The 11,825-nt window shown below is 37.1% G+C and overlaps 1 protein-coding gene across 2 annotated transcripts in view; it reads right to left on the reverse strand.

The window, feature by feature from the left end:
- daam1b (dishevelled associated activator of morphogenesis 1b) overlaps positions 1-8,633 on the reverse strand; it is an 83,310-nt gene extending 74,677 nt beyond the window's left edge. For both annotated transcript variants that reach the window (XM_058755565.1, XM_058755563.1), the window contains exon 1: positions 8,477-8,633. The gene's annotated coding sequence lies outside the window, so the exon portion shown is untranslated. The remainder of the gene's footprint in view (positions 1-8,476) is intronic.
- Positions 8,634-11,825: the final 3,192 nt, after the last annotated feature.

The raw sequence follows: 11,825 nt of genomic DNA on the forward strand, positions 1-11,825 counted from the left end.
ACAATAGAATTCTGGCAACCACAGCTGCTGTTTTTTTACTGTAAATTTTATGGAATTGTTTTTAAAAAAAATTTATTAAAAATATTAAAAACCTAACAAAAATGAAAACAACAAAAAATAAGCTAAATATTATAACTAAACATTGTTACAGACATTATAACAATACCCAAATTAATAATAATCAAATTGTGCACTTGTGAATCAGCATCAGATAGTTTCAGAAATGTGCATCAACACACAGACCTAACAAATAGCAAAATTTACATTTTGGTCTGTTCTTCACACAAAGCTATCAAACAACTTCAGAAGAAAGTGTGGCTAGTAGGATATTCCTTAAACAATTCACATTTTGTGTTCTACAGAATAGAGAAAGTTTTGGAACATGAGGGTGTGTAAATGACAAAATATTATCTTTTTCATTAACTATCCCTTGATAGGAGCTCATTGTGGAAGGAATGCTAACTGAGCAACTTTACAACTCAGGTGTTGCCAGCAGGCTGTCTGTGTTAATCATACCTGTGTAATAAACACGTTCCTGTCCTCTGCCCCCATTCTCAGCTTCTTCACATCTCAGACTTTTAGAAGGGGGGCCAGAACACCCTCAGCCACACTTCACCTCCTTAAAGAGTCGTGAGGGAGGATGACGCTACAGTTTGTTTTGGCCATTGGCCTTGTTTTATCTGTCCAGCCCCTGCAGTGTGGGGGCAGAGGAAGAACCATGTCTGTACGCCTCCCCACAGTTAGATTGGGACTCTCAGATTACAGCGCACTGACGGCAACATCAACGCTGTAGAGAGAGTGCACACCGCCACTAAAACCACAGGCCCAAACATAGACACTGCTGGACATCCCTGCAACAAATCAAACTATGGCATTACTGCTTTAGGGAGGTCAAACAGCGGGAAACTATCAAACAAGGAAATCTGGTTGTCGTAAACAAGTGTATTTATACAAATACTGAGCTCACAAAAGAACAAAAAACATTGTTCATTACACAAAATCTTGACCTGACATGTATGATTTTCCATACCAGGAAAAACATTTATGATGGCAATTAAAAAAAAGTGCACATTTCTTAAGGGTGTGAGGCACTTGGTTTAATGTTACTGAAATGTTTACTTTACCAGGAAGCCACAGAATTCTGAGAATTGCTGAGTTATTGAAAGGATATGAAAAAGGCATTTTAATGTTGACCACCTGACTACACCCATGTGCGAACACCAGTTTCTATAGAATTTAATGATAAGTCCTGTGAACCGCCTTTCCAAACCACTCAACGTTATATGATAACATCAATAATAAATCCAAAAGGAATGGATTTAAACATCCAACTAGAAAAACCGGAGTAGATTTTAAATTATTGTCACATTTCTTCATTTTTTGTTGCATTTGTTACCAGTTTAGGCGCAGTTTAAAGCCCCCTGCCAGGGGTAAATTTAAGAACAAGTTAGTTTTAAATTAATATTCCACATTCCATACAAGTTAAGATCAATCGACGGCATTTGTGCTGATTAACACACAAAACAATTTCCACTATTTCTCTGTTTTTTAAAAAAGCAAAGATCTGGATTACAGCAAGGCACTTACAATGGAAATAAATGGGGCCAATCGGTAAACATTAAAATACCTTTTAGTATAGCCACCAAAAGTAAATAATGTGATTTTAGTGTGATTTATAGGGATGTCCCGAGCTGATCTCAAGGCTGATCAAGCGTTTTTTAACCGATCGCTTTTGGCTGTCCTAAGGTGTCGTGTAGTAGGTGGCGGTATGCGACCGCCATTATAACAAAAGAAGACACTCAAATGTGTGTGCTCAGCCACCATTAAAACCAAAAGAATAAGAAATGTGCGTGCATGCATATGAGCTTCACTGTTCAGTGTATTTGATGCACATTTGTGTAACAAGCTCCCATTCATTTATTGTTTACTGTTGTCTGCCGTCAGAGACGTCATACGCGCTGCTATGGGTTGTATCTTGCTCTGGATTTGACTGATAGACTGGTGTTCTAACACCGCTAGTTTCATGCTTTCTAACCATATGTTGCAATTATTGTGCTTATTGTATATATAAAATACAAGAAGTTTATATCAGCAGTCCCATATTTATAAATGTGACCACACAGTCGGTTTACAATGTTGTAACATGTTTACATCTACCAATATCTTTATATAGTTACATAATTATATAGTTATTTAGTTAATATGATGTGTATAGTATTATATTATATTACTCTCTGCACAACTCTGTATACATTGTATTGATTTTTATAACTTTAATATATTTGAATTGTGCACCAGACACTAGGAATATACAAGTATCGGTTCGGGACTCAGTATCGGCAGATACTCAATATTCAATAACTCGGATCGGATAGGGGGCACAAAAAACCTGATTACGACATCTCTAGTGATTTATAAAAAGTTCAAACCAATTTCACAACTTTTACCATTTGTTTTTTTACAATTACAGTGTGATGCTATAAAGCCCAAAAGGACTAGAAAAATTATGAGAAAAACTGTACTGCTCAAATAATACACAAGTTAAACCAAATTTTAAAAAATTAAATAATTTTTTTATCTTCACACTTTTGCTTTTAGATCCCCCATTCATATCCATGTTCCTCAAGTAACCGCAGCTTTTGCTTTAAAAAAAAAAAAGGCTGAACTTGTATCGAACCGCAATATTTCTTTAACTTAGAGCTGCAGTCCGTAACTTTTTTTGGTTAAAATGATCCGAAATCAATATTTGAGCAAGTACATAACCAGCCAGTGTTCAAAACTACTTTAGCCCGATTCACAACGGTTCGCTTATAACAATGTTTTCTAATTTGAGTGGTACGGGTAGGTTTTCGCAGGAAATTCGAGCATGGCACTGCGTCATTACATCACATCTGTAAACATAAAGAAGTTGTCCCGGCTAGTAGGCTATCCTGCAGGTGGCAGATCGTTTATAGCCTTTCGACCAATCTTTAGATTAAATCACCATTGGTAGCGCGATTTATGGTAATGCTTTTTCCCTCAGTTGGTCAGAACAAACGTGGCAGACTTGTTACTTACTTGTTCAGATGGCAATATATGGTGAAAATTCTTATTTGGGTCATATATTCCAAGACGTAGGCTAGAATCTGTGATTACGAAGTACAGTAAATATCCACACCAGTGCGGTGACTGACAGCTACACATTCACCTCAAACCATTAGATTCATCTGCGCTGGAGCCGTGCCGACTCGCAACCCCACGCAAAGAAGATAATAAGAAGATAAGCTGCAATTCCAGGTTTTCAAACAGAGATGGCGACAAAGAGGCAAAACTTACGGACTGCAGCTTTAAAAAGAGCTCTTTTTGAGAACGTCATTAAACTTAGTTGGAAGCATTTTCTTTTATGTCTCAGCAAGTGTTAATAAAACACCAACCAACCATCCAGGTTCTCAATATCATGGGAGCAAAGTTGTGGAATGCACTAGCAACTAGCTCAATGAATTAAGAAAACTACAACTATTCAAAGGCACCCTGAGGATGACCTGCTCCTTGACCCTGGAGGAATAAAGAAGGTCATGGGGCCTCCAAGAGGAGAAAGACCTCATAGCTCTGATTTTACCTCAGCAACACCTCTTAGCCTCTAAGTTTTAATTAAGTCTAAGTCAAATTCTCTTAAAAGAAGAGTCCAACAAAAATGACAATTATATCATCAATTACTCCTGATGTTCCAAACCTGATTTTATTTGGAACACAATATAAGAATTTGTCTATATATAGAAGGTCAGTGGGGTTCAGTGCTGTTTTGGGGCTCACAGACAAAAACAGAAACATTATTCAAAATATCTTTGCGTTCTGTGGAAGAAAGAAAGAAAGTCATACAAGTTTAGAAAGACATGAGGGTGAGTAAATAATAAGAGCATTTTCATTTTTATTGAACTATCCCTTTAACTCACCAAGCTTGAATACAGAAAGCGATTATACGTAAGATTTTAGTGGAATTCTGCAACAATAGTTTGGTTGCCTGGAAAATGGCTTTGTATAGACCACAGAGAAGAGTAAGAGATCAGGCAGGTTTATCGGGGAGGTTTAATCCTACACTAACCAACCATGAAGAGCATGTAAAATCCTTGTGTGCAAAATAGCTTTTAGGGCAAAAGCATTGAAAAACATAAAAGAAAAACAAGGAGAATGAAAGTGAAGCACGGAAGAGATCAGAAGTAATTACAGTCACCCTACTATTCACATAATCTTCCTTGAGCCAAGATGAAGGACAGTTTGACGAAACAAACTGAAATAGGATTATACCTGACTGAGTGGCGAAAAGACAATAAGATCTCATTTTACAAGCAAACGCAAGTCATTTCCATTTTACCGTAGCTGACAACAGAACAAACAAATCTCTGATTCAAAACTGTTGAAGGTGTGTAGATGCAGCACAATTGGTCCAGAACACAGTAAACAGGAGTGGGCTAGTGACATACAGGGCCTCTGGAAATAAATGATGCAAAGTGAAGCCATTGTCTAATCCAAGTGAACCACACCACTCAGAGAATAGGACATTCAAATGGTCACACAGGCCCATTGTTATGAGCAAGTTGAGCGGGGTCCTGTCTCACAAGGTCTGGCCGGAGCCGAAAGGCTCGTAGAGCATTGCCATGCTGCGATCTCTCTCAAGCCCCATTAAAGAAGTCCTCATCCAATTCTCTAAAAGACAACGGAGACTCAAATTGTGCGCAATACATTTCCACTGAACACTGAGGTTGAGCTCTGAGCATTGAGGATGTGAACCTCAGCTGTGGACTGATATAAGGAGCCAAATTTCAAGGTTTATTTGTCCCACAAGTAACTGGTACAATGGCAGCAAATTGTTTTTAGCAATTCAAAGATCTTATAGTCTAGATCTTTTGGTGCAAATCATCAGTTCATGAACTGTTGCCACGGTTAAATGTCATAAGATGGAGAACAGGAGGATGGGAAGGAGACTAGATAGTGCTGAAGGCTTAAAGCATACTAGTTTTGATGCAATGCAGTGTACTAAAAATGACAGAGAGTACTTCAGTGGTTATGACCAAACATTGAGGCAGAAACACTGGACTACAGTGATCAAAAGCAACATTAAAGACATTTATAATGCTACAAAAGGTTTCTATTTCATATAAATCCTTTTCGTTTGAATTTTATATTGATCAAACTATCCTGAAAGTAAAAATTATCACCGTTCCCACAAAAAATATAAACCATTTTCAACGCTGATAGTAATAAGAAATGTTTCTTAAGCACCAAATCAGCATATTAAGAGTATATCTGAAGGATCATATGACAATAAAGACTGAATAAATGGCTGCAGCAGAACAATTAACATTAAACTGTAATAATATTTCACAGCTTCTACTGTAGTTTTAATCAAACAATTGCAGACTTGGTGAGAAAAAGAGACTTCTATCAAACACATTAAATCTTACTAACCAAAAGCTTTTGAATGAAAGTGTTTATATATGGCTCAGTAATGCATTGTTTGTTGGAGCAGTCTAGTGCGAGTTGTGGTGCTGATGTGGGGTAACCCCAGCTGTCCCGGGACCACCCTTTCACCAGCGGAAACAATTACGACTCCCAGCGGCGTCTCGGCTTTCTCCTCATTAACAAACATGAGCTGTGGAGGCAGCAGCAGCCGCAGTGATCTGATTGGCCAGCTGGTGTAACCCTATGCCTAATTAATTACCCAAACACACCACCACACACACACACATCCTTCACCTGCAACCCGGGCACGTGGCTCTGCAAAAAAGGCGGTTTGTTGATGGCACAGTCAGACAAAAGACAAAACATGCCACATGCCACACACACCCACTCATGAATACCTCCATAAACATCAGGACAGAACACGGCTTAAACATTATCACTCAATGCCCGTTTCCCAGCCCGATCTCTCGCCCACACACACAATACAGCACAAAAAGAAAGTCAAACCTTTCACTCATGTGGTTAATACATGAGTGGCAGTCCTGTAAACCTGTCTGGACTCATGGGCCGTACAGCTAGAACAAATGTACTCTGTCAGTGACAAAACACTAATGAAGTGAAGCGATGGCAGGCACTTATTCTTAAAAAAAACAAAAAAAACAGCTTTTCAACAAAGACTGAATAACTACTGAATGCACACTGAGAGCTCAATAGACTTAATAGTGGAAGCTTTATTGCTAGCCTCTATTTAACTAGAAATGTGTTCATTCAATCCCAGGCAATGTAAGTGTTTTTCTCAATCACAGAGTTCTCACTAGAGCATTAAACATCCTACTGCAAAAGCACAGAGTTAAAAACAAACACATTCATGTCTAGCTCCAAGTACAAAGTCTACAGAAATGGAATCATGTTGATATTATTATCTGTTCATACTATCTGGTAAAATCTCTTTCTACAATCTGAGTTGAGACTCTATTGTTAGTAGCTCACCCAAAAATTCTGTCATCTTTTATTCACCCTCATGTTGTTCCAAACCTGTATGACTTACTTTCTTCTGTGAAACATGTAAAAAGACATTTTGAAGAATGTTGGCAACCAAAGAGTTTTGTTAACCATTTATTTCAAACACTGCAACATTTCTCTAAACATCTTCTTTTATGTTACACAAACTCATACAAGTTTGGAACGACATGAGGGTGAGTAAATAACAGAATTTAAATTTTTTAGGTGAACTGTCCCTTCAAGTGACAAAGCTTTTTTTTTTTTTTTTAGTGAGTATGCAGTTACCCCAAAAACATGAATATAGAGTTGGGAGATCGCAAGATAATTCTCGTGAGGCTGAATTTATTGTCATGGTTATGATCTCTGATCAAAATCAGTGATAAATATTGATAACAAAAGATCTTAAAAGAATACTTTACAATAATAACATGCCAAATAATACAACTAATTCAGTTAAAATATCATAAAAAGCAAACAAGGCTTTTGTTTGTTAGGAAAATCATGTGAAACGGTCGTTAAAGTTAATCACCATGCTTTATATCAAGAGTCAAAGCAGAAGCCCATATGAGGGCGCATATGCTCAGTCTGAGGGGAATACAAGTCGAGCCAAGTGCAGAAATCCATCACTCATGATGCCCCACGGTGCCCACTGGGTATACTGCCCTAGCAATAGAGAATGGACAGAGACTGATGAAAATGTGGGGTGACAAGGGCTTTCTAACTCAAGAGAATTGAGGATAGCAGTAAGCGGCTATCTGCTGAGAAAGGCTTTTAAGTCAGCACTTGAACACTTGATTAAAGAAAAAGGGGACCAAACAATAGATAGCAGCTTCATTTCCACATTTCAGCATTATCGGGATTGGCACGGTCTTATATGAATCTCATCATTTACTCACCCTCATGCGATCTCAGATGTTTTTTTCTTGAGATGAACACAAAGATTTAGAAAAGTAATCTCTATGAGCCCATATAATGTAAGGGAATAGTAAAACCAAATGTTCATGCTTTAAAACTGCACATAGCAATCATGAAAATAACCAATACGACCCCAGAAGATAAATTAACATCTTCTGAAGTGAAACGATATAGGCGTGTATAAGGAAAATACTAAATATTTTAACCTTTAAAACTATAAACCCTCACTTCCGGCCAACTGTCATAAACACATATGAGAGTGCTGTGAAGTACTATATCAGCATGTGGTAGAGCTAAAGAAAGAAAGTCATATACATCTGGGACAGTATGAGGAACATGAATTATGGCAGAATTCCATAGAAGAAGAAAAAACAGCCCTACGAAAAATACCAACATCAATCCAACAAAAAAAAAATATCCCAAAACAGCCAAACACAAATATAGATTTAGAGCAGAATACAGTTCTAGTCCATAAACATAACTCAGTGGCTCTAAGGGGCAACTTCTCAAAGAAGTTACACTACATTCTCGAACCCTAAAAAACAGCAGATGTATCAAAGGAAATTTCTTAAACTAAAAGGGGGTTTGGAGTATTGTCTTGGACAATTAAGGGCCTTGGAGTTGGAGAGGTTAAGAAGCACTGCAATAACTGATGGTGAAGCTGTTGGGGAGCCGGTTACATGCTCGCGCACAGGCTGTGCTGTGGACTATCGTTACATGAGCGCGAGTGACAAGACACAAAACAGAACCGGCTTCATTATTCAAGAGGAAAACATATCACATGCAAATGAGATGCAAATCGTTCATTTTAAACCGCGAATTCTAAGCAATGAACAAATTCAAATTAAAGCACATGCAAAAGTGTGTGCAACTCTTTGTTTCACATTAGTTTTGCCGGTCTGTGCGATCAACCGTTGATTCTTATAACAGCTCCATCCGTGCCTTGTATGACACTGAGAATACCGTATATACCATCATCATCAATCAGCATTAACGTTACCCTGCCCTCCGTGCTCTGATCGGACAGCGGTGATAATACACTCTCAGGTCACGACAACACAATCCATAAGCACGCAATACACACGTTCATCCAGAAAGTCCGCTGAAAGGCTGTTCTTACCTCGTTCGTGGCTTCATCATTCATTCAAACTCCACTGTTTCGTTTGGGTAACTGGACATATGAATGTGCTCGATCGCAGCATTGCACAGACCCTATAGAGAGTTGACGTCATCATCTTTTTTCCACTCGACCAGCGCGCGAGTGCGCATGATCGCACAAGGTTAGGTGTACGGATGTCTAACGGGAGATGTAGTAGTGTAGGTTAACGTCAGGTACAACGAGTCAGAGAAGGTTGGTTGAAGTGTCAGTGAGTAAGTTACCTTATAAGGTCCATAAGAAAAAAATAACATCTAAACGTAACGTGTTATGAATTATACCTTAACGGTCTTCATAAGAAGAGAGATTAAAATTCTAGATAATTAGAATTAAAAAAAAAAAAAAAGTTGCTGGCATAGCTACTTTTGTATTTTCAATTTTTATTATGTATTTATAGTTTCTGATGTCACATAGCCTACATGACAAATGAAAATCATAAACATGATAGCCTACTTGTAAATCACATAATGAAAAAAAAAAACAATGATTGACTTTATTATTGTTAATTTAAAAGACAAATGCAACTAAAATTGAAACAAGAAAATAAATAATTTAGTAGGTCTCTAACTGGAAAAAAAATAGCTTGAAATAATACAACTACTAGGCCTATAAAAAGAAAATCAATGGCATATTCCGCAAAGGGAAAGTGACAGTCTTGTGCCGAACACACTGGTCTTGAGTCATCGTCTTGAGTCACTCCTTTGGCAAATAACAGTTTAGGTATAAATAACATTCCTTGATACTCAAACAACGACATAACAATTTGTTAACAGGCTCCAGTCGTTGTTTACATCACTTTAAGACGGAACATACATGACTGTTAGTGCCATAGACAAAGAGGACGACGTGCTCCCTTTTCCATATGAAATACTTAGATTAGTAATCAATCGATATGGGTTTTTCAATTATCTATTTTTAAACATGTATATCCTCGTGAGCGTATACTATGACCAAAGCTCGGTAAATTTGAAGCGCTAACAAGCTCTTTTTTTGTCATTGCTTATTAAATTACACCTCTCTTCTTTCCCTTGCTGTTTCTTAACTGCAACATTACCTTGTTTATTATGGCTTCCCTTCCTGCTGCTTGCTTCTTCCTTCTTCCTTCTCCATATTAAATTAAGGGATGAAGTTGTGGATTTTTTAAAAGCTGGAAAGGAGCTGTTGTTTAACAGGGGATGTCCAAGTCACATGATGCTACAGGGTGAATCACTGGATGCTGTGAGAAGATGGTCTCTTTCACATGCATTGTGCAAAGAAAATGCTTGAGGCTCTTTCATATCATTCACAGTCTGGTGTGTAAGTAATGTGACACTTTGAATTGTTTTTCTCATTTTCTGTGTTCTTTATGGCCAGGAGGATAATGGCTCCCAGACATACAGGCACCCTGAGTTTCAGCGCATCCAGCCTTTGTACATTCAGGACAGGATAAATCCATGAAGATGACACGTGGGAGCCAGGGGTTTTCCACATATTAAAAGAAGGCCACAGAGGAGACAGTGAATGTCTTCAACTTTTTCCTAAAATACAAACATTATTTTCATTATCATGAAAAGTTCAATGAGAGATTTTATCAGGTTAATGGCCTTTATAGTGAGTTGAAGTTGAAGTGCATCAGTCAGTTAGAGGCTGTCATGTTTATTTAATTTATAAATCCCAGATCAGATCAACCATCATGGCTTGTGGACATTGCTTCTCTTAAATAGCAAATTAACTATAAAAGGACATTTAAAACAATGCATATGGAGATGTCAAGTAAAAGTCAGAGAAAAGATATATAGCTGGTCTTTTAGCATTATCACGTGGAATTTATCAGACAGCATGCAAATATGCGTTTCTTTTGTTTCAAAAACAAAAAAATACAAAACTGATCTTTTTCAGCTTTTTCAGTATGACGATGAGATGACTACAGTGATTATATACATTTTACATTATATTTACCTACATTATGTGATAATATAAATACATATAATATACAATCTTTTTTTTTTTATTTATATTTAGAATTTGTATATGCGTATACCTTACATGTCTTATGTATATCTTATTTATCGATTGACCCTTCGAGTTTGATTGACAGGCAATCTGTCCAATCATAATGCCAAATCTGCCATTTTTGTCCGACAATAAAATCAGACCAGAGAGTAGATTAACGTCAGTGGACTTGAACTTGAAAAAAAGTGTGTACTGATACATTCTGATGTTCATTCATGTTTATTTCGCAACATAACTAGTAAAGAAGAAAAGATGATCGGTTCAAGTGTTGTTTGAACTGAGGCGCTGATCTGTCACGACACATTAAAGAGCCACTACATAGTTTGAATTAAAAAAGGACAAAATTTGAAAGCTGAGACTTTGTTTCATACCTAAAGCAACCTGCTCTGTCTTGTCTGTCGTCGCGTTGTTTGTTTCGTCTTTGCTCACGATGTAGGCTATTTTTCACTACGTGAGAACATGGTGTGTGGCATGAGAGCACCACGGCTTGTCGGACATAGCAACAATAACCAAAAGCAAAAATGTGACATAATAATGGGTTTATTTGATTATTGTTTTTGTAAAATAGTTCTGTAATTGACAGTAGTAAATAATAAACAAAGATCAAAGACTAATTGCAAATAAGATAAATAAGACTAAAGTCATTTTACATTATGTTTAAATATAGTAAATATACGAAAACACTTTATTTTAGGGTTTCTTAACTAGTTGCTCATTAACATGCATATTACTAGAATATTAGCCATTTATTAGTACTAATTAAGCACATATTAAGGCCTTATTCTACATGACCTTATTCTATATCCCTAATCCTACCAAATACCTAAACTTAACAACTACCTTACTAACTATTAATAAGCAGAAAATTAGGAATTTATTGAGGGAAAAGTCGTAGTTAATAGTGAATACGTGTTCCCTATTCTAAAGTGTTACCAAATATACATATATAAATATATGTGACAAAATGACAAATGATACATACTGTATATAAGATATTCAATGATTTTAAGTTATTTATTTATTTGAGGATTGATCCTCAGTATCAGAAGTGTCCACACTTAAAGAAAGAGCCGTTCATCCCTGCTAAACAGCTGGCTGTGTTTGTGCCTGGCTGAGTGCATATTGTGCAATAGCATGCTGTCTTCCGCTGTGCACTGCTACAAATCAATACGAGTTGACTTTTGAACTTGTATTACCAGTGAAATTGTATAGGGGAACTGACTGAGGGAAGGAGGAATGGGACTTAATTTATGATTTCTTGGGAGCAGCTCTATTATAAAAGTCAGCTGTTTGGGGCACTAGCACATTTTGAAAAGTTGAT

The sequence above is a fragment of the Onychostoma macrolepis genome, chromosome 20 (genome assembly GCF_012432095.1).
Source record: "Onychostoma macrolepis isolate SWU-2019 chromosome 20, ASM1243209v1, whole genome shotgun sequence".
NCBI lineage: Eukaryota > Metazoa > Chordata > Actinopteri > Cypriniformes > Cyprinidae > Onychostoma > Onychostoma macrolepis.